The sequence below is a fragment of the Ambystoma mexicanum genome, chromosome 4p (assembly GCF_040938575.1).
Source record: "Ambystoma mexicanum isolate Mex_15411 chromosome 4p, UKY_AmexF1_1, whole genome shotgun sequence".
In the NCBI taxonomy this organism is placed as follows: domain Eukaryota; kingdom Metazoa; phylum Chordata; class Amphibia; order Caudata; family Ambystomatidae; genus Ambystoma; species Ambystoma mexicanum.
In genome coordinates this window covers 194,545,704-194,566,676 of record NC_090927.1, presented here as the reverse complement: position 1 = coordinate 194,566,676, position 20,973 = coordinate 194,545,704, and positions in this window count along the sequence as shown.

Sequence of the window (20,973 nt, the reverse complement as noted above, 5' to 3'; positions counted from 1 at the left end):
CAACCTCTGCTCATCGCATATAAGACAAATGCGAATAAAGTGAGAGTCCTACTAAAAACCAAAAACCATACCTTTGTCAAAATCTTGGTAGAAAAAAGGCGTGCTCATCGAAAAATCAAAAGACAAACACAAGGACTAAACAACCAAATAAACAGGGCCTTGTTACACGACGCCACACAGAAATATAAGTCCTGGGTTAAAGGCCACCAGTTTATGAGGTATCAGCAGGATTCAGAGGAGATGCTGAGGAAAGTGAGCGGTCATAACACGCGTGAATTTTGGTCTCTCATCAGATCTGTTGATACGCCAGTGGAAGATGTCCTTCTTAACAGCATAGGCGAAGCAACTTGGGTGAAGTATTTCAAAATGGATTTTCACCGTGCATCAACCGACATTGTATCGGCACAAACTGAATTCACTGCTCCGTGGGCCGATTTGGGCTATAGAGAACAAATTGAAGAGGTGATCCGGGAGCTGAAATCATCGAGAGCCCCGGGCCCTGACGGGATAACTAACATTGATCTCAGAAACCATCCAGGGGAATGGGCATCCTTCATCAGTGCCGTTTTTAAAAGGTGCACGTAGGACAAATCAATTCCACCATCTTGGACCTCATCTATAGTGGTTCCAATATTTAAAAAGGGTAGCAAAGAAGATCTGAGAAACTATCGCCCCATTAGAGTACTAGACGTCATTGGGAAGGTCTTTGGCTCCCTTCTACTGTCTCGCTTCCAATCTTGGGCAAACAAAGTGCACTGTGTTGATCCTTTTCAAACGGGATTTATGAAAAATTTCAGAACCACAGCACATATTATGCACCTGAGGGTTTTTATCGCGTTTATTGACCTGGCTCAAGCATTTGACCAGGTCAATCGAGAGAAACTCTGGGAAAAACTATCATCTTGGATCTGTCCCGCTGAAATTTGACATCCAATCAGAGCTCTACATACCAGCACCAGAATGAGAGTACGTCTGAGTCAACAAGGCCTGCTGTCTGAGGAAATAACTATGACAAGAGGAGATAAACAAGGCTGTCTGCTTGCATCTGCACTTTTTCTAGCATATTTGGGGGGACTTCAAGAATACAGAGGAAAGTGTGAGATCATTCCCTCCAACTTTGGGCCAAACAAAAACAGCTCGTCTTTTATATGCGGACAACATGATTTTAATAGATCATACAGCTGTCGGTCCTCAGGGGCAACCTGATAACTTGGCAAAATATATTTGCTCTAATAACCTAGAGATTAATGACGGGAAGAGCAACATCCTGCCACTGGAAAAGTCCCTCACGAGAGTGGAAACATTCAAATGGTTCCTGGAAGGCTCCCAAATAGAAAAAGTGTGTGCATTTGAGTACCTCGGAGTGACCTTTCATAGCTCAAAATCGGAAACATCTATGCAACAAGTCCTCCAGGAAAAAATACGGAAGCTTACATCTCAAGCCAGAGCGGTGGATACAAAATTCGGATGCTTCTCTTTACTCGCGGTCATTAGCTTCTACAGAGCAAAGGTGGTGCCATCAATAACATATGGAGCAGAAGCGATGCCACATATGCCAAAAGAAACATGGCTACTACTGGAAGGTCACTTTTGAGATCTGTTCTCTCAATTCGCCCAAATCAACTCCAACGGTTCTGATTAGACAAGAACTAAGCCTTTCATCACTCCAAGCAATGATTGAGCGAAACAGTATGATTGCTCTACAGGAAAACTGTGTTGGAAAACCGCCCTTGTATATTTAACGTGATCCAATTGGAAACCACAGGAGGTCACTGCAAAATACTTAACTTGTGGGAGCAAGAAAACAAAGGTAAACTGGTGGAAATACAAAGTTCAGAAGACAAACTGATCCAGAACCCAATAAAGGTAATAAGAAAAATGGAAGAGCTGGACTGGATCTTTACCTTAGATACAGCAGCAAAATATAAATTGTTTTCTCACTTGCCAACTCAGACAAGGAAACTGAACTGCACGCAGGAATTTCTGAAAGAATTCCAAAATAAACCTTTAAGGAACATTTTTTTAAGAGCACGCCTCAACCTCCTAGAAACAAATGAAATTCTAGCAGTTAGAGGCCTTTCAGGCTCGAATAAGTGTAGGTTTTGTGAGGACAACGACCAGATTGAAACAATTAAACATTTGCTTCTGGCATGCCCCGGCACTGCAACCACAAGATCGAGTTACCTAAAGCCTCTTCTTGCTTCCTCACTCATTCTAGAAGACAATTTGTGGTGGACAAGGCTTATCAGCGGAGAAAAGAGTACTTGGGTAATAGCAACGGCTCAAATTCTAAAACATGTTTTAACAAATAGGGAACGATTCAAGGCTTCGACCTTCAACTGTTAAAGTAAATGGTCTGTAAAAATCGGTGAGTTGCGAAACAAAATGAAAGAGTTTTTATTTGTACTTTTTTCTGTACTTCTACACTCAGAACGTCTGTATTTCAAATACTCACATCTTGTAAAAATCGCTAATCCGATTCAATCAAGTAAATAAAAAATATATATATCTAAAACAGTAATTGTTATGAGAGAATAAAGGACTAGCCCCTTTAAGAGGAAGGGAGCATGTCATGGTTGAAGGTAACTAGACAAGGGAGGAAAGGGAGGAGCAGGGGCAGGAGAGGGCAGTCATGGAGTGAAAGGAATAAAGAGAAGTCAGAACAGAAGATGGCTCCTGAGTTGTTATTGCATGCGTGTGCACACCCTAAAGTGAGGGGGCAAACAACTGGCGACGAAGCCGATGAGGCCCAATTCCTGTAGGAGGAATGGAAGGGTGAGGAACACCCAGCAGGCCGGCGGGCCGGCAGAGCACGGCAGAAGAAGCCACGTCGGGCAAGTAGCCCAACCGGAGGAGCAGGCAATGCCACCTGCAGCAAAGGTGGGTCGTCGGACCCTACAGCAGTGTGGAGGGCTGCGGTAGCAGCGCGCCCAACAATGTTGGAGCAACCACCGTGGGAGCCCGACCACAAGAAGAGGACCGCTGTGTGCCCAGCAAGGGAGAATGAAGTAAACAGATAGCACAGCCTGCAACAGTGGAGGGTCGTCAGACCATGCAGAGATGGAGGAGGGCCGCCGCTGTAGTGAGCCCAGCAGCAAAAGGGCAGTATACGGACCCTGTGGACACCGGCAGACTGGTGGACATACATCAAGATGCCCCGCCGAAGTGAGAACTCCCGGGACGAGAAGGAGCCTAGCTGAGACGCTACACGCCAGCCCACGCTGCAACGGAAGAGAAGCCTTTAAACGGAGGTGCCCAGCCGAGCAGAAGTTCGCCGCGGTATCCCAGCACGTGAGGGAAGGAACAGAGGAGCCCGGATCACAGGAACACAAAGCAGCGGCCCAGAAGGGGAGTCATCGGGCAGAGGTAAGGAGGCTGCACCCTTCCCCCACCGCTGCATGCTGGACAAGGGCCAGCGAAAGGCCCACGCCCCTGCCTCACCGCTGTGTGCCAAGCAAAGAGACGCGCCAGCAGGAAGCCCGCAAGAGCACCAAAACGCTCACGCTAGCGTAAGGATACAGAAGAAGAAACATTTCTATTAACATTTGGCTACACAAAAAAAAAAAAGACTGAAGCCCTCACTAAGCGCGCCGAAACACTCCGTAGGAGGAAAAGAAAAAAAATCAAATCTCTTTCTGAGGCAGAGAAAAAAAACCAACACCGGGCACACTAACTGGGACACCGGCATCCCGCCAGCCATGACGGCAGCGGACTGCCCCTGCAAAAGCGTGCCAAATCACTCCCACGAAGGAAGAGAGAGAGGAAAATATATACATCAAAAGGGTTCATAAGAACTAACAATCCGTGACCAATAACCGGGACACCGACATCCCACCAGCCCAGGAGACCCACCCCAAAAGGGCAGCATGAAATCACAGAGCACGAGCCCAGGTGACAAAGGACACACATCACAAGGGCATCATGACGAGACACACCGAAAGCCAACAGCACCACCAATCCTCAAGCCCACAGCGGGTCAACTAAAAGAAAGTTGTAAGGGCCAATCACTGACCATCACTACAGTGTCCACCCACACTGCGTAGGCCAACAGAATAGAGTGACCCCTTACCCGGAGGCCACCGCGAAGGCACAGCGTGCCCCATATTGAACACTGCCAACAACACCACCAGTGGCAAGGTCACGCCTGAACCTGCACCATGCCATCCTGCAGAAAGGAGGGGCACAACGAAACGCCACCACACCACGGCTCCACAGTATGGAACACAAGCAGAGCCCCACGACCTAGGCACTGACACTGCTGCAATCAACAGCCATCATGGTCGACCAAGCACATGTGGCTGCAGATGGAGGAGCACCTGCCCACATCAACCTAAGACCCGCATTACACGCATACATCACCCTATGCGAAGGCCCAACCCATTCGCATTGAACCCGCATCACGACCAAGGACAAAGGGAAGACTGGGTCAAGGAGTTCGAGGACTTCCTACATGCAATCGGGGGACAAGACCTACCCAACAAAATGTACATCTTCACCAATCTGGCAGGAAAAGAAATAAAAAACATAATCAAGACAATTCCACCACAAGAAAGGACCACATACAAATGCCTCCTCACTGCGGTCAATGACAGGCTGATAGTACGACCCAACAAAGACTATGAACACTTTGCATTCAATCAACACGTGCAGTGTCCGAATGAGTCCATCAGGGAGTTTGTTGTCCGCCTTCAACAGAGAATACTGAAGTGTGACTTCGCCAACTTCAATGATGAGGAAGCCATACGGCTGAGGATCATAGAAGAGTGCACCTCGTCAACGCTCAGAAAACACCTTATCAAAGAGCCCCTGCCCCTAACCGAAATAGACAATATAGAAAGAACAGACGAGCAGGTAGAAGCACAGATGGCCGCCATTGAAAGCAAACACGAACGTGCCTCCAAAGCGGCGCCCACAGTAGAGCAGCCGGAATACTCCAGGATCACAGGACCCTGGAGGAGGAGAAAACTCAGAAGCCACCGGTGACCAAGCCAGAGTGAAACGCTATGCCACAATGAAGAGCTATACCACAGGTATGGGCATCAGATCCCACACAGATTGCCATCTCCGGCCATCGGACGTAGATGCTGCCGCTGTGGCCAAGAAGGCCACCTTCAGAGGGGTTGCAAATTGGGACCACCGACAGACCCTGCATGCCAACCCATACCACCACCACGCATGACCACGCAACCTGGACAGTCAGGAGACCCCACAACCGCCCAAGAGACTGGAGGACCCGGACACCACCGCCTCAAGCAAGATACGCAAGTCTGCCAATAACACGGCGAGATGGCAGGAAAGACATCGAGGACAGGGACGTCAACCCACCCAGAGTGTATGGATATGACCAAACCCCCTACCCAAAATTAAGTCACCCAATAGGATACGGACCGGCACACAGCACACCAACCTCACCCGTCCTGTGAGACAATTCTGAGCCACGCAACCACCCAGGACCCTTAGAGATGTCGTACCGGGGGGTGGGGAGGAATGTGGAGCCCACAGTAAACATTGGTACAGGGCAACGCTACCAGACAAGGTCGGAAGCACAACCCCAGGACAAATCCCAAGCCTATGCAGTCCAGTGGACAACAGCACAGCTGGTACTGCCAAAAGGACAGTCACGATGCGACCCAATCCAGGGAGACTGCAGAGTATCCGCCGCCATCCGCATGATACCGAATCCCACCATAGGGCACAGCCATCTCAGCCATCGGACAGCACTACAGCACGCCCTCATCAGCATTCACTATAGGTCATTTGAAGTAACAAAGACGAAGGACCACATGCTCAAGCAAGATATGGGAGAAGGCAGCGAAGCCAAAGAAAGGACTGACCGCGCAGACCCCATCCCAGTGACAAGGGACAAAGAACCAGCGACAACCACGACAAAGGACCACAGTAAAATGACGCCAAAGGCCTCCTTCCTCCACGAGATATACTTTGAGGAACATGAACCAACGAAAGAGGAAGCAGAGAGTGCAGAGACTCATAAAACACCGCAACGAGACAGCGCAGAAGAGACCCAAGAACAGCCAAACAGACCCCATCAAACAGTAAAGAGACCCCAACGGTTTGTCGAACAGACGTAGCCCGGGAAGTCTCATGTTAAGTGAGGGGCAGGTGTTATGACTGAATAAAGGACTGGCCCCTTTAAGAGGAAGGGAGCACGTCATGGTGGGAGGTAACAGGAGAAGGGAGGAAAGGGAGGAGCAGAGGGAGGAGAGGGCAGTCATGGAGTGAAAGGAATAAAGAGAAGTCAGAACAGAAGATGGCTCCAGAGTTGTTATTGCATGCGTGTGCACGCCCTAAAGTGAGGGGGCTAACAGTAATGCACTTTAAAATATACTTTAGTCAAGCCTGCTTGTATCCAACAGTGTACATTAGCATTTCCACAATAAAAACACTTTATCATGGTGCCTGCTCCCCCCACATAAACACACCATTGCCCACATACACACACACTCCTGCTCACTCACCCACACACATACATACACACACACACACACGCTTGCTCACCCACACTCTTACATACCCATACACACATGCTGCTCACATGCATACACTGCCACAGATTGTTTCTACTTACTACTGCCTTGCCTTGGAGTCCATGTCAGTTAATTGCTGCTGCAAGCGTCCCTCATTAGGCACGAAACAGGGAAAGATGTCAATTAGCACCTCTCTCTATCCAGGTGCCATGATGATGGCATCCCCAAGGTCTCAATCGGCTGAAATGTTTGGCTGAGCCTATCCTTGGGAATGTACCCTGAGTACCCCAGCAATCATTCCCAATGGGTCTGTCATGGATGAAATGACCAAACAAAAACAAATGTAAGTATTAAGTGTTTTATTTGTGAAAATGTACAGTGAGTAGGCAAAATAACCAATAGGGTAGGTGCCAAGTGCATTACTAGTGTCAGGAAAAGTGTGTTGGACCCTCGCAGATGGGCGGTGTGGAACATGGTGGCAAGCCTGGCAACTCCCATAGTCCAGACTGTAGACTAGAGGAGCATAGCCATGTTCGAGTTTGGCCAACTATCCTATGGGGTCCCCATTGGTTAGTGATGCCTGCCATTATTTCCAGGAACCTGGCCTCCCTTGTGCTCTCTCTTCAACTTCTGTAAGCCACTCTATTTCCCAGGCATCCTCGTCTTTCCTCCTGGCTTTTATCAGTTCATCCCTCACTGGCAGCTCCTCCCCTACCTCTGTACACTTTCACACCCTTTTTCTCACAATCAGTTTCCCACTCTCCAGTGGTGCACTCTTCTATTAAGATTTCTACAATCTTCTTCTCCCTCCTCTCCAAATCTCTATCCTCTGTAACCACCTCTGTTTTGTAGGCTCCCAAAATCAATCCTCTGGACATCATGTTTTACCCCTTGTGGTATCGCAATCACTATCCTCACCTTCTTCACAACGCGGAGGAAGCAAGTAGAGATGACGAATAGCACAATTAAAAATAGACTGAAGAGGACCAAGGACATAAAGAGGAAGACCAATACAAAAGAAGAGTAGAAATCAAGAAGTGAAAATACCAAGGTAATGATTAGAGTTTTAGCAGCAGAAAAAGTGATACATTAATGCATTTGATATGATATGATATGATTGGTTAATACCCAGAGGTTTCTAAGCGCGGACACGGGGATCGCACCTGTGTTGCTCCGTTTTGCCTTGACATTGCCCCTCAGCTATCCTCCCGAGCATTATAAAGCTGATAGGGACAGGAAGGAGCAAGTTTAGAAATGTGGGAGGAAAAGAAAAGGGACGAAGATGATGCCCCATTTGTGAACAGCCTAAGAAAGGGAAAGGGAATCAGGGTGGAAATAAAGAGATGAAGGAGAAGGACAATCGCGATGAGAAGGGGCAGTGAAAAAAAAAATGTCAATTTTGAGATAAAGAGGATGAGAGAACATCCATAGTTCTAAAGCGCAGAGACAGTCAGAGAACGAAGGCGCAGAGACAGTCAGAGAACGAAGAATTAAGTGACTCAGTGGTGGAAGAAGGTGAGAAAAAGATCAGATAGTCATCAGCGTAGAAGTGACAATGAAAGCCTAATGACTGAATGATACCAGTGCGAGGAAAGGTATACAAAGAAAGGAGTACGCGGCCAAGGACTGAACCTTGCAAAACCCCAAACTATAAAGGTAGGTAACAGGTAGATGTCCCGGCCCATGAAACAGAATATATGCAATTACAAAGGAAGGAAGAAAGCCAAAATAGAGCCTCACCCAATATACTCAAAGAAGAAAGAGAGGAAAAACACCCAGTGGAAAGCGGCAGACAGATCAAGAGGAATTAAGAGAGAAGTTGGTTTCAGATGAGCAGAGGAAAAGAGAAAGTTAGTAACATGCGTGAGGGCAGTTCATGTAGATTGTTCAGGATTAAACCCAGATTTTAGGAGCGGTAGAAAGTAGCTAGTCTCCATATATGAGGATAACTGAGACTGGACAGCATGTTCAAGCAGCTTAGATCGAAAAGAAAGAAGAGAAATAGAGTGGAAGGAAATAAAAAAAGGGAAGAATCAACAGAGTGGTTTTTTTTAAGAATTGGAAGAATAGTGGCATGCTTAAAAGAAGATGGAAAACTACCAGTAGAAAGAGAAGAATTGAAAATAGAAGTCAAGTGAGGAAGAAAAGAGGCAAAAACCACAGGAATATGAACCGACAGAAGAGGATCAAAAGAAGAAGCGGCGGGATTAGCCCCTGGAAACAAAAGAAGTAGTGAGTTTTCAGAGGAAGGGTAAAGCAAAAGATTAAGGATGAAACAGGAGAAATAGGAAACCATGAAGAAGATGGAACTAAAGAAAAAGAAGAGTGAAGATTATCAGTCTTAGAAATGAAGTAAAAAGCACAGCCTTAAGCCAAAAGAGAAGAACTCAATGAAGAGTCGGGAGGATGCGAGGGAAAGAGTGTGTTAAAAAGAGAAAATAAATGATGGTGCTTAGAGAAATAATAGAAATTAGAATGTTAGTAAAGTTGTTTAGCATAAAATAAATTCAGATCATAAGTTGCATGAATAGATGAAAAACAGCAAGATCAGAAAGAGAATGAGATTTTTTCCATCTCTGTCCATAGTTGTGCAGAGACGTCATTTCACCAAAATGCCTGGGGTAGCGGACCTGACATCACATGACTCTTGACCTCTGGTGACATCACAGGAAGTGATGCATTTTATCCCACCCCGAAGTGTCATCATGGGAAGCGATATAACACGACCTTTCGCCCCTTGACAAAACAGGAAGTGGCATCACATAGCATTGTGTCTAAGTACACTATGAAAAATATAGTTACGGTATCACTGTCCAAGGCCAAACGATAATGATGTGTTATATAATATAGCACTTACGCTTAAGCGCTTCCGATAGAACAAATATACATACAATATCACCCAACCTGTGTTGGTACTCATTTATCAACCTCATCAGGAAGAACGGCAGAGTTGTCCTTGCTGGAAGTCGAACCTGCAAAGTGCAGATCACACACACATTGCAGCCGCAATGCTCTACCCACTGAGCTATATCACTGGTTATAGCTACCAGAAAACCAGCCACTCCACAAACAAAGAGCCACATGCTGCTGGACACAGCCCATGAACCTCAATTTAAACAAAAAGCTTATTTTTTCTTTTTTTTAGGGATAGCAAGGAAGACCACAGGGGTAGCAAGGGAGACTTCAGGGGTCGCATTTGCGACCCCTAAATGATGTCCCTGTAGGTTGAGGAGGTTTTTAAGAGAGAGACAAAGGGGGGAAGATGATATAGAGAGTCCAGTGTATAGGACATAACAGTTGATAGAATAGGAGAAGAATTAGAGTGGAGAATGAATATACAGCAAGAGCAGGGAAGTGAGGAAAGATGCTGTAATCTGGTATGGGTGGCTGCTGGGCACAGCCCCCTGGGATGGCTCACATCTCTGATATGGGACTCGCGATTGGCTGTCATTCCCTTTGGGTGGTCTTCACTCTGCCTGCCACATCCTAGACCTACCCTTCAGACGATCTCTGGCATAAGGGGATGAAGTATGTCTCTTCAAATAGCTGCTCTATGGCTTGGCTGATGGTCCCCACCCCTGAGGATAACTTTCAGTTTTGATGTTGGACTTGGGGCTGGCTAGTCCTTCCTCATTGGCGGTCCCCTTTCTGGTTATTAGGCCCTAACCTTGCTCCCGGTGTAAACGACATATGTCTATGTGCTCTTAACTGTATGAGAGTGGAGGCCTTGTGTGATGGATGGCTGTCGCTCTGTAGATTTGCATGGGATTCCTGTGGCCACGCAAGGGGAGCTGAGCGGGCAGGTTCTGCTAGTTCCTTGGAACCGCCATTCGTCGGTTTCCTTAAGGTGGCAATAGCTACAGGGTCCCCAGCTTCAGCGCAAGTGAAAACACTGTACTTTGGTGTTGAGGAGGACCTGATTCCCCTGACGCCTTTTGGTCTTTGTCCCCCAGGTACAAGGTCTACTTGCCTTAAAGAAGTCCCATCGCTTTGGTGGTGCAAAATGGCTGTCCTCTACCTTGAGATGGGTACTAAATGGGGGTGACCAAGGGACCCTCCCATACCACCGTCCCCGGCCCATCATCCCCTATCTGTGTGAGACCCCCTGCCCCCTTGGTCCCTCTCCTAGATATCTCCAGATGAGGCAAGGGGCTTTGTCACAGGCCATGCAAGGCTGGCTAAGCAGAATGTCCCCATCCTTGCATGGACTAGGCATGAGTGTAAAAATGCTGCCCGGTTATTGAGTGCTCAGCCCCAGGAGCTTGCTGCAGTTGAGGAAGTGCTCACTTTTACAGGGTCTGCCCACCTGGCACATCCCAATAATGGAGTCCATTATGGATGAGGCACCACTGCTATTCACTCTGTTTCACATTTTCATGTTCAAAGCCCTCCTCCTCGGTCTCCTGTTAATCTGACCTTGAACCCACCCCTTACTGTTGTTCAGTTCATTTCTTTTACAAAGCTACTGTAATGATCTGAAGTACTGCCTTCATGTCAGTAACTCGTTCAGGCAGCTAAGGTGATGTCATATGATTGGATCTTGGAGCGGAGTGGAATGTTGTGTGTGCTGGATTCGAAGGCTGACAATTAGAGGAGAGAGTGCGGCTGACCATGGGGGCTGGTGGATGTACATGTCTTCATCTTGATCTGTAACTGAGAACTTAACCATGGCACTGCAATTAATAAAAGTGCTCATAATATAAAAGACTGCACAAGATTTATTACTAACGGCCAACTTCGTTACATTGGCGATGAGGATGCCAGTTTCAGGAGCGCCACAGTGAAGAAAAAAAAAAAAAAGAAAACGGAACTGTCGGTGCGGCAGCGTCGATCGCTGAAGAGTACTGAGAGTACACAGTGCTCTGTTGATTCATAGCAGTGTCCCGTCTAGATTGCCGCTCGCCGACACACGGAGCAGCCCTGAAAAAAAAGGAAGGTAAAATCTCTTATTTGACTGTGGCTGCGAGTACTACGGAATCTGGAAATGCCCTCTGGGGATCAGCTAACCTGCCGGAAAGTACTGTGTTCTGCAAGCAAAGAATGAACAGAACCAGGAGACATCCACCAGCCCCCCTTCCTCTTTCGGGGCCCAGGTGAGAGCAGTAACAGTGAGCGCGAGCGGCCGCAAGGGGTTAAGACCGTAAATCAGTGATTGGGGCCAGCGGTGGCCGTTTGGAGTATGCACTGTTTAGGGAAATCTGCGCATAAAGTGACTGGGAAAGATTTGTGAGTTTCGTCCCCAATGTAAACAAAAGGGCTGGAGCATTCTCTGGTCAGTACACAAGGCGCGTACATGAAGTGCAAGGCTTTGGCAACAAGGAAAATACACTGACCTGTTCGTTGGTTGGGATAATTTTATTTATGGAAGTACACAAGGCGTGTAATTTTGGAAGTGCACAAGGCGTGCACAGAACGTACACTAGGCGTGAAATTTTGGAAGTGCACAGGGCCTGCACAGGACATACACAAGGAGTGTATAAGAGTGAAGTGACAGTTGGAAGGGAGCTCTGAGAAGCTCGCTAGTCACAGCTAGAATGATGATGTCACAGAGCGTGATACAGTCTTCCGGGCGTTCGGAGGACGCCGCAAGGGTCTTTCTTCTACAGAAGGAATCATCACAGTGCTGGGCAAGCGGAAATACGATCTTGATCAGAAGGAGTTTCCTACGGATTTGGATTACGCTGGTGCTGTGACACAGGCAGGTGAAGTGGCATTATTGGGAGGAGCAGCAGCGGTAGTTTATCAAAGTAAGTGTCAGGGAGAATAAAAATACGGGAAAAGGAGCAAACTGTCCGCGAGTGAAAAGGAAGTTTTCAAAACTCAAGAGGAGGGAGTTTGTGAGCAGCAAGGAACTTCAAGTTTTCAGCATGCTGATGGTCTGAAAAAGTATTCACATTTTCCGGTGAAAGAAGTAGGGATTGTTCAAGGTTCCAGGAGAAGATCCCATTTTGGAAGTTGTTGGGATTATCGTGATAGAGGGGTGGCACTCTGTAACTGTTGTTTGGGTGCATACAATGAATTAAAAGCTCATTGGGAGGAGAAATGGGGACATTGTAGGTCTTGCGGGGAGCTTATAGGGGAGGCTGTAGACACCTCAATTTTTGTGGTGAAGGAATTAGAACCAGATTTTTAGCGATATTTTTTTAAGGATCTTTCATGTTATGATAGAGAGTATTGAAGGGATTTAGTGGTGTCATGCAAGGCCTTTTGGTTTGCAGTTCTATTTTGAATGAGTATGTGGAACCTGATTGAATGGTGTGTGTAACATTGACGTGGCCTTCGTTTAGGTATGGTTTTGTAAATGAGTTAAGACAGTAAAGGGGCATTATTAGTGGTTGTGTTCTGTTAGATAATTGGCTTTATCAACCATATTCTGTTTAGGTCTAATTGTTTTCGCTATACGAATCTTCGAGCAATTTAAAGACATTTGTGTGCGGAATAATGAATCTGATATGTGTATTCTAATTTTTTTTCCATTTCAGATCTACGGGCAAGGCAAAGTCTGTGTATAATATATATGTTTTCATTTCAGGTCTACGGGCAATTCAGAGACTTTGATGATGGGGTTACCCTGTTCTCACAGTGATAAATGCGTTAATAGTTTTAGCTGTGACAGGTCTGCACGTTTTGGTTGCGATATGTTGTCTTGATAGTGAGGTGCAGAGGATCACAAGGTGCCGTACGAGAGTGTATGTGCACCGTGTTTTTCTATTAGAGATACAGTAGGTATCCTGGATAAGTGCTGTACAAGAGTGTATGTGCACTATTAGAGATATAGTAGGTATCTTGAGGCGTTGGGAACTTCAACATTGCCTAAGGGTTTGTTGAATGTAAGGTCACTGGTTTGGTGTCTAGAGAATGGGGAACTCTAGTGTTGTGTTAAGAAATTGTTGAATTTTACAAATTCTTTGAAGTTTGAGAGCTTACATTTTTTTTGGGAGGATTTAGGGTGAGCGGTCTAAACACTAGGTGAATGTCAGGCACTGTGGGTTGCCTGCTTTCATTTTTATTCGTGGGATTGAGATCGCTTTAGCCTCCTTTTTGCGTGAGTAGTGAGAGAGTATGCATAATCTATTGTATTCTATTGTGGAGAGTGGAGGTATGAATAAGTTGTAGGAAGTGTTGGAAGTTTGGTGTTGGTTTTGTGTGAAGATAGAGGTTGGAGCTGGTCTCTTTGTTAGGTGTACTGCTGGGACCGCAGTGAGCTGATGGTTTGGGTGTTGGCAGTGCATTTTGTGTGCTTGTTATAAGAGGGTTAGTTTGGTCAGAAACTTTAGGTTGTTGTGATTAGTGGGTTTATTTTAATTGTTCTTTCTGTAAAGGAGGGAGATATGTAATGATCTGAAGTATTGCCTTCATGTCAGTAACTCGTTCAGGCAGCTAAGGTGATGTCATATGATTGGATCTTGGAGCGGAGTGGAATGTTGTGTGTGCTGGATTCGAAGGTTGACAGTTAGAGGAGAGAGTGCGGCTGACCATGGGGGCTGGTGGATGTACATGTCTTCATCTTGATCTGTAACTGAGAACTTAACCCTGGCACTACAATTAATAAAAGTGCTCATATTATAAAAGTTTGCACAAGATTTATTACTAACGGGCAACTTCGTTACAGCTACCTTCTGCTTTTCCCTTCTTCCATTGTTCCTTTCTTAACCTTCTCCTTCCAATTGATTCTAATTACACAGGTTAACTAGGGAATGGTAGCTCTGATATAGCGGTGTCTTATGTTTGGACAGGCACATATAAACATTATGTGCCTGCTGGTATTTCGGTGGTAAATCTGCTGAAATACCATCAAACGGAATTACTGTTACCACCACTTGGTCCCATGGATTACTGTGGGATTACAAGTGGTGGTGGAAGTATAAGTGCCCATTTTTTTAGTCCACAGGAATCCATGGGGATTTTGGTGGAATTACTGCAGGCATTAATTCTGCCGACTTTGCAGATTCTTTGTAGCAATGTAACCGATTTCCCTCCAGCTTTTTGCTCGAGGAAAACCCTCCACCTCACTGCCAAAGCTGTATTATGTGTGGTAATTCGACAGTGCAGCAATGGAATTTCTGTTGCACTACTGCCATTTTTTCCCACATCGCCGACCTCGTAATGAGGCCCGATATGCCTTTCTTTATAGTAATTACTAAAACATTGAGTGCGTAAATCTCTATGCAATAAGTGTTCTGTCGTACTGCTTAATAAACACATATTTTTAAAGTATTCAGTAATGAGTAGAAGCAGAGAAGAGGAGTAGTGAAGGGGAGAGGGAGGAGAAGTGATATCAGTGGGTGGAGGCAAGCACAGGAGGAGTGAAACACTGAAGGCATATCAGAAAAGAGGGGGGAGCTTGCAGACAGTGGTCATAGTAGAAAGGGAGAAGAGATAGTGGATATGCAAGGGTAGCCTGGCTTGAACCAGAGTAGGTGCAAGGCATTATCCCTATCCCAATGAGAACACTAACCCTTGGAAAGAGTAGGGCCACTTAGGAAGTAGATTAGATAGCCAGCATTTTAGAGCACCACCTGTACTGAAAGGCAGTTTTTAGACAGTAGTGTCGACATTCGCTAGCACTCACCACAGGTTGCTGACGCCTGAGTTGGGGAGGAGGGTCAAATTAAGACGAGAGAGATAGGGATGGCCCTCGGCCTAACAAATAGGAAATAAAAACCTTTATGCTGTCTCTGGGACTCCGAGAAATGTTTGTGCCATCTGTGACACCTGGTGACAGATGTGGTATCCCAAGGCCCTAATACAGTGGTTAGCCTCTGCCAAGGGAGCATGGACAAGTCCTGAAAACATGTAATTTTCTGGGTAACTGGCAGGACCGAACTTTGGGTCAGTGAGATCTGGGAGATACGCGTAGAGTTAGACTCCATACCTTGGACCCAATACCAGAGAGATTAGAGGACCACAGAAAGAAGACAGTGGCAGCTAACCCACCAGGCCAAAACATCTAGTCTGAGGGAGAAAGCATCCTGGCAGACGGCATCAGTGGGAGCATGTTCTAGCAGATGTGAAAGACTCGGGAACAGTCCAGCCAGTGGGGAAGAACCCATGTAATTTGAAACCAAATTTTCCCGCAGACAGACAATGGATGGATCCTGCAAGCTCAGACAAGGAAGTAGTACTTTTTCCCTCCCCAGTGGTTGGGGAAAAACCTGCCCTGCAAGATCTCGATTCGACGAAGATAGAGTATCTGCTATGTGACAGCTACACATCAGACGGCAACGCCAGGAGACCTTGGCAGCATTACACTGGGGATTGAAGAAAGGACGGAACAGCCATTGGTACCGCCAATCCTACAAAAGAAATTGCCACTGGGGAATCCCATCCACATTTTTCACAAGCTTCGAGAGAATGGCCAAGACTGGCGGTTGGCACCAAAACCATTGGACGAAGTACATTGCCCTCCTTTTGACAGGAGAAGCACAAGTATTCCAAGCACTAAACCCAGATGGCAAAACCCCACATGAAAAGAGGCATTTCAGAGCATCCAGGGCAAGGCTGACAGCATTTTCAATTTCAGCTCAGACATCTTCCCCTTTGTAAGGTTGAAACTGCCAGTCAGATGTACTAGCGGGTGCAAGACTTAATATGTGGCTGAAGGAGAAGACCTATGAAATGTTGGTATTGCAGCAACTTATAGACTGTCTTCCCCATAATTACAAAAGGCCACCTGGCAGCTACACAAGCCAACCCTGGAGGAGACCAGTCAAACAGTTAATTGCCACCAGAGAACCATGTATGCTCGAGAAACCAGTGGGGGACCTAGGAAACTCATAGACATAAAACCAAGGAAGAGAGAAGAGCCCCATCATCAGACGACCTCGATCCACTACTCTGACCCCAGCAGAGGATAAACTCAGGACACAGACTCCCACTGATCAGCGGAGACCTGGACCTGCAACCCAAACGAAGGTCATAGCAACGTTATGCCTGTGGGAAACAGGGACACCTTGCCACATTCTGTCCGGAGAAGCCGAAGGAAGGAAGACCAGATGGAAATGTGTCTTCTCCATTCGGGGTACCACGTAGATCAGGAGGCAGAAGATCTGGCATGGTGGACCGAGGAGGGCCCAGGGCCTGAGCCAAACTTTTCCCTGAAGCAGGTGGGATGGAACCGGGCACCTATGCAGTGTGTATCCCTGGAAAGACTGACCAGAAATTCCTTCTTCCTGTGGAAATCCAAGGTATGTCTGCCAAAGCCCCCTCAACTCCAGGAACAAAAAGGACGGCTGTATGAGTGGACATTTTCACCTTGGAAGAATTGAATCCAAGAAATTCCATCTAAATTGTCTGTGTTCACAGATATGTTGATCTATACACACAAGCTATTCTGACCCAGTGGGTACTTGACTGAGAGATCCAGATTCCCATGGTAGTTAGGCCTTGGCTTCCAGAGGAGGTATTCCCCAGCACAGATTTCTGGGGCAGAGGCAGTTAAGGATTGGCATCATGTGATAAATCAATTGTATACTTATCTGTCCTTGAGCCCATAGTTTATTAGAAAATGGGACCTTTTAACATGGCCACCAGCTGTATTGCACCCAACCTAACATATTGGGTTTATTTGAACTACATAGCAACCAGAGTCTAGCAAACACAGCTTTAACAAGAGGATGACATTAAAATATGATTACTGATGCCGTTTAGTCGATTTAGTGTGATATAAACTTCCACTAAATACTTCTGTGGGAGATGGGCAATGGCTCTCCGTGGCTATCATGTCTATCATGGTAGCTTTGAAACCACTTATCTATTGCTGCTATTTGATGTCATGGCTGAACTTTAGCTGATCCAATGTGGCTAAAGGAGCTAATCCCACATCTACTGTGTACCTGTGATATGACATTTCTAAATAAGTGTGAGGGTGTTCACAAAACTAGTTGTGCTTATTAATGGAATATCCAGAAAGACGGATATGACTGAAGGAATTTGTTTTAGTTGTGTACAACAAACTAGGCTAACATGCCCACTATTGTAGTGCTTGATTTATGTTTGATGCTGATGCGTTATAACCTGGTCATTCCAAAATCACATTTGTAATCCTTCTTCATGGACACTTAGAGGGGCAATACGCAATATAACTGATTGTTCTGCGCTTTTCCTATTCACAGCAATCAGGCTGGATTGGGAAAACCTAATTAGGACTCACTTCACAGAGTCCTTTAACTTGCATGTTTGTTTTTGTACACTGATATGTTATGCACATACAGTTGATATGCCTTGAAATTGATTTGTGTTTTTGTTGAAGATTTAGTAGTATTACATTATTGTTAAGGCTTGAGAAATCCTCTATGTGGGAATGGTTTGTCTATCTTGCAGACCCAGAGACACACGCCAAAACAGCGAGGATAGTCAAAATTATATATTTGTGAAACTTTAATGTGGACCCTCTTATGTTAGATTCATGACAATAGGGTTTGATTATTGGTAAGTCTTGCGAAAGCGCTAAGTGCACTAAACATTTGTTGTTGTGGCAGACACATTGCTGAAAACACAAGGCACCCTGCTGGTTGAAATGATACATTTGGGGAATCCTTGTTAGAACCTATGGTAGATTTATGATAAGAGGCTTACATTATAATTAGTCCTTGAGGTATTGCTCTATACTTAAAACATGTGGCTGCTTTATGAGAACTTCATATCAATTTGAAGCAAACTATGGTTTTCCTATTTTCTTAATAAATGATAAAGCACTCATTTACTTGGACTGTAACTTTTTTGCGATGACACTACAACTGTCCATTGAATCTGGAGATGTGTTTGGGTCTATTTTATGAGTACCCTATTTCTTAATATCATATTTCATTTTTCCACAGACCTTTTAACAATTCTGACCTAAATATATTTCCACATATATATATATATTACATAGTTTGTCTCAAATGAGGCTGAAAAGCTCCTAAAATAAATTAATAATATCGGAAAGAATATTGAAAAAGCATGAAGGATACATTTCCACATCATTTTTCCTTTTTTTAAATTAAAGTTGTTTGAAAACTTTATGGAAAAAAAGATTTCAAACCTGGAAAATAAACGTGTCCCGTTTTCTTTCCCTTTCACATGCTCACCCTCAAACTCTGAACTAAACACAACCATACCTCTACTGCACCACAAACCGCACGCACTTCACAACAACCAACATGAAACCAAACCATACACAACCAGCAGAGGCGTTGCTGGGGGATGGCTAAAGGGGCTATGGCCCCTGGTCTTTTGGTTGTAGCCCTGGATAGAATCCCAGGAGCTACAGCCAAAAGGTTAGCCAGCCCCCAGTCCTGACAGTTCGACATTAGTGTAGCCCCAGGTCTTTTCCAGACCTGGCAAAACCCCTGACAACCAGACCTCAACACCACATGACGGCTAGTGACCGAAAACACGCCAACGCTCAGACTGAGAGCGCTCAGACTCACACACAAACTGATAGCAGCACAACAAAGCTCTCTTACTCTTCTCCGTCTCAACCCCAATAACAAACCCCCAAATCGCCTCACATTGCAGATCCACCAGAGCGCCAAGAGACCGCACAAGTGGCGACAGTGCGCGGTACAAGACCCATTAACATTAACATAGTACAAGTGCAGGTTTTCAGCCAGCTCGGCTCATTAGCTTTGGAGCTTGGCTTTTTCTTGTTATCGCAATATAGCATAAGTGCCTCGATCAGTCCAGCCGCCTGTAAACAACATAACACTGCGACATATGGCAGGCACATTGTTTGACCCCCACCCCTACACCCCTCAATTGCTTATATTTGTAATGTAGCCTTTTTAGAGAAAGTTACCCTGCTGTTACTAATATTGAAACCAACATGTCACTTGGCACAATAGCCTCTTCTTTGAAAGAGAGTAGGCCATTTGGATGGATGGCAGCGCCTGTGCTCAGCTCAAACAATCGCTGTGCACATTGCTGCAATGAGCAGCTGCTTTACGCTTTAAGTCTATTCCCTTCTCGGATATTGGTTGCTCTCTACTTCAGGATTGTAATTACGTTTGCATGACGATTCTGGAAGTTTCTTTTCTTTTCCTTATTGAAAGATGGCTTGGCTCTATGAGCAATATCCACCCATTGAAGGTCTCATTCCAAAAATGTTTTTAAGCCGATTTTGATGCAGCCTTCAACGGGCAGTAAGATGGCTATTTCAAGGGTTTTAAGCCAAGCACACATTTTGCACCCCAACTCCGTTCCCTTCTCCAAACATGGAGCTCCACCCCTCACACACACACACACACACACACACACACACACACACACTCCATCTCCTAGCGGGTGTCTTCCCTCTTCCGGCCGCTCTGAGAACAGGCCTGTCAGCTCCTGCAAGCACTTGTGTGCGACGTGGAGTGCTCGTCCTCAGCGGCCTGTGGTCCTCCATGGCCTGTGATCAATAGATTTATAGAGCCCTGTTGCTTGGCCCGGGGCGCAGAACCAAATAGCTCCGGAGGAGGGCACAGTAACGGGGCCACCCAGAAAGCTGCTTCTTAGCTTGCCGGACAACAGATTAAGCAGCCAGCTGTGCCATTGGGTACTCCTCTGAGATGTTCGGCTGCTGCTCTCTGCTGACTTGTGGATGACTGTGATGCGTTCCAAATATGCAAACAAAGGAATGCATATTCCAAACGTAGCATGTGAGATGCGCTGGAGTCACACACCCCGTGCCCCTCATACTCCTACGTCCCGTCCCCTTTCCTCCATACTTGTGGACATCTCTCCGTCCTGTGGGATGGGACCGGAGCACTTAGTAAAAAGCATTCACATTTTTCCAAAAATGTGTCCGTCCTTTCTTTTCTGCGCGTGGCCCGGGACACGGCCGTATCCTCGCCCACCTTGGCTCCGCCCTGCGCATCGCCCATCAGTCTTTTTCTCTGCACGATCGGGGCCGGACGCACTTGCATCCTCGGAAGATTTTCTTCCCTGTTTTCCTCTCTGGCTCTCACTAGCGTTCGTTTACTAGTCTGTCTATGTCTTTTAAATTAGATTTTCCAGACTGTTCATCGTGTCACTGTCGCTTCGCGAGGGCAGATCCCCATCCTCTTTGTTTAGAGTGTTTGGGTCCGGATCACCGTTGGGACTCCTGTTTTTACTGTGACTCCCTTTTGGTCCGGGCACTTCAACGTCAGTTGGAGCTGTGGGAGGAGGTGTTCCGACGAACTCTTCCTTCTCATTTTCAGGCGTTCATCGACGAGAAGAAGAAATGCCTGGTAAGTTCTTTACTTTTCAGAGCACCCAGGATCCTCTCGGGCTGGGAGGGGCGTTGATCGCTCTGTTACCGGGGTTCGCCCTGAGGTGCCTGTCGGGCCTAATAATTCTACCAGAGTTTTATCCAAGGGTCTCCGTAAGGGGCCTGTGTGCACCGGAGTACGCTCTGAGGCCCCTCCTGTGGGGGCTGTTTGTAGACCCAGTTCTACTGAGTCGTGGGGTACCGGAGCTTGCTCTGAGGCCTCTCTTTCGGCTTCCCTCAAAAACAAAACCAGGGTGCGCCCCGAGGCCTTGG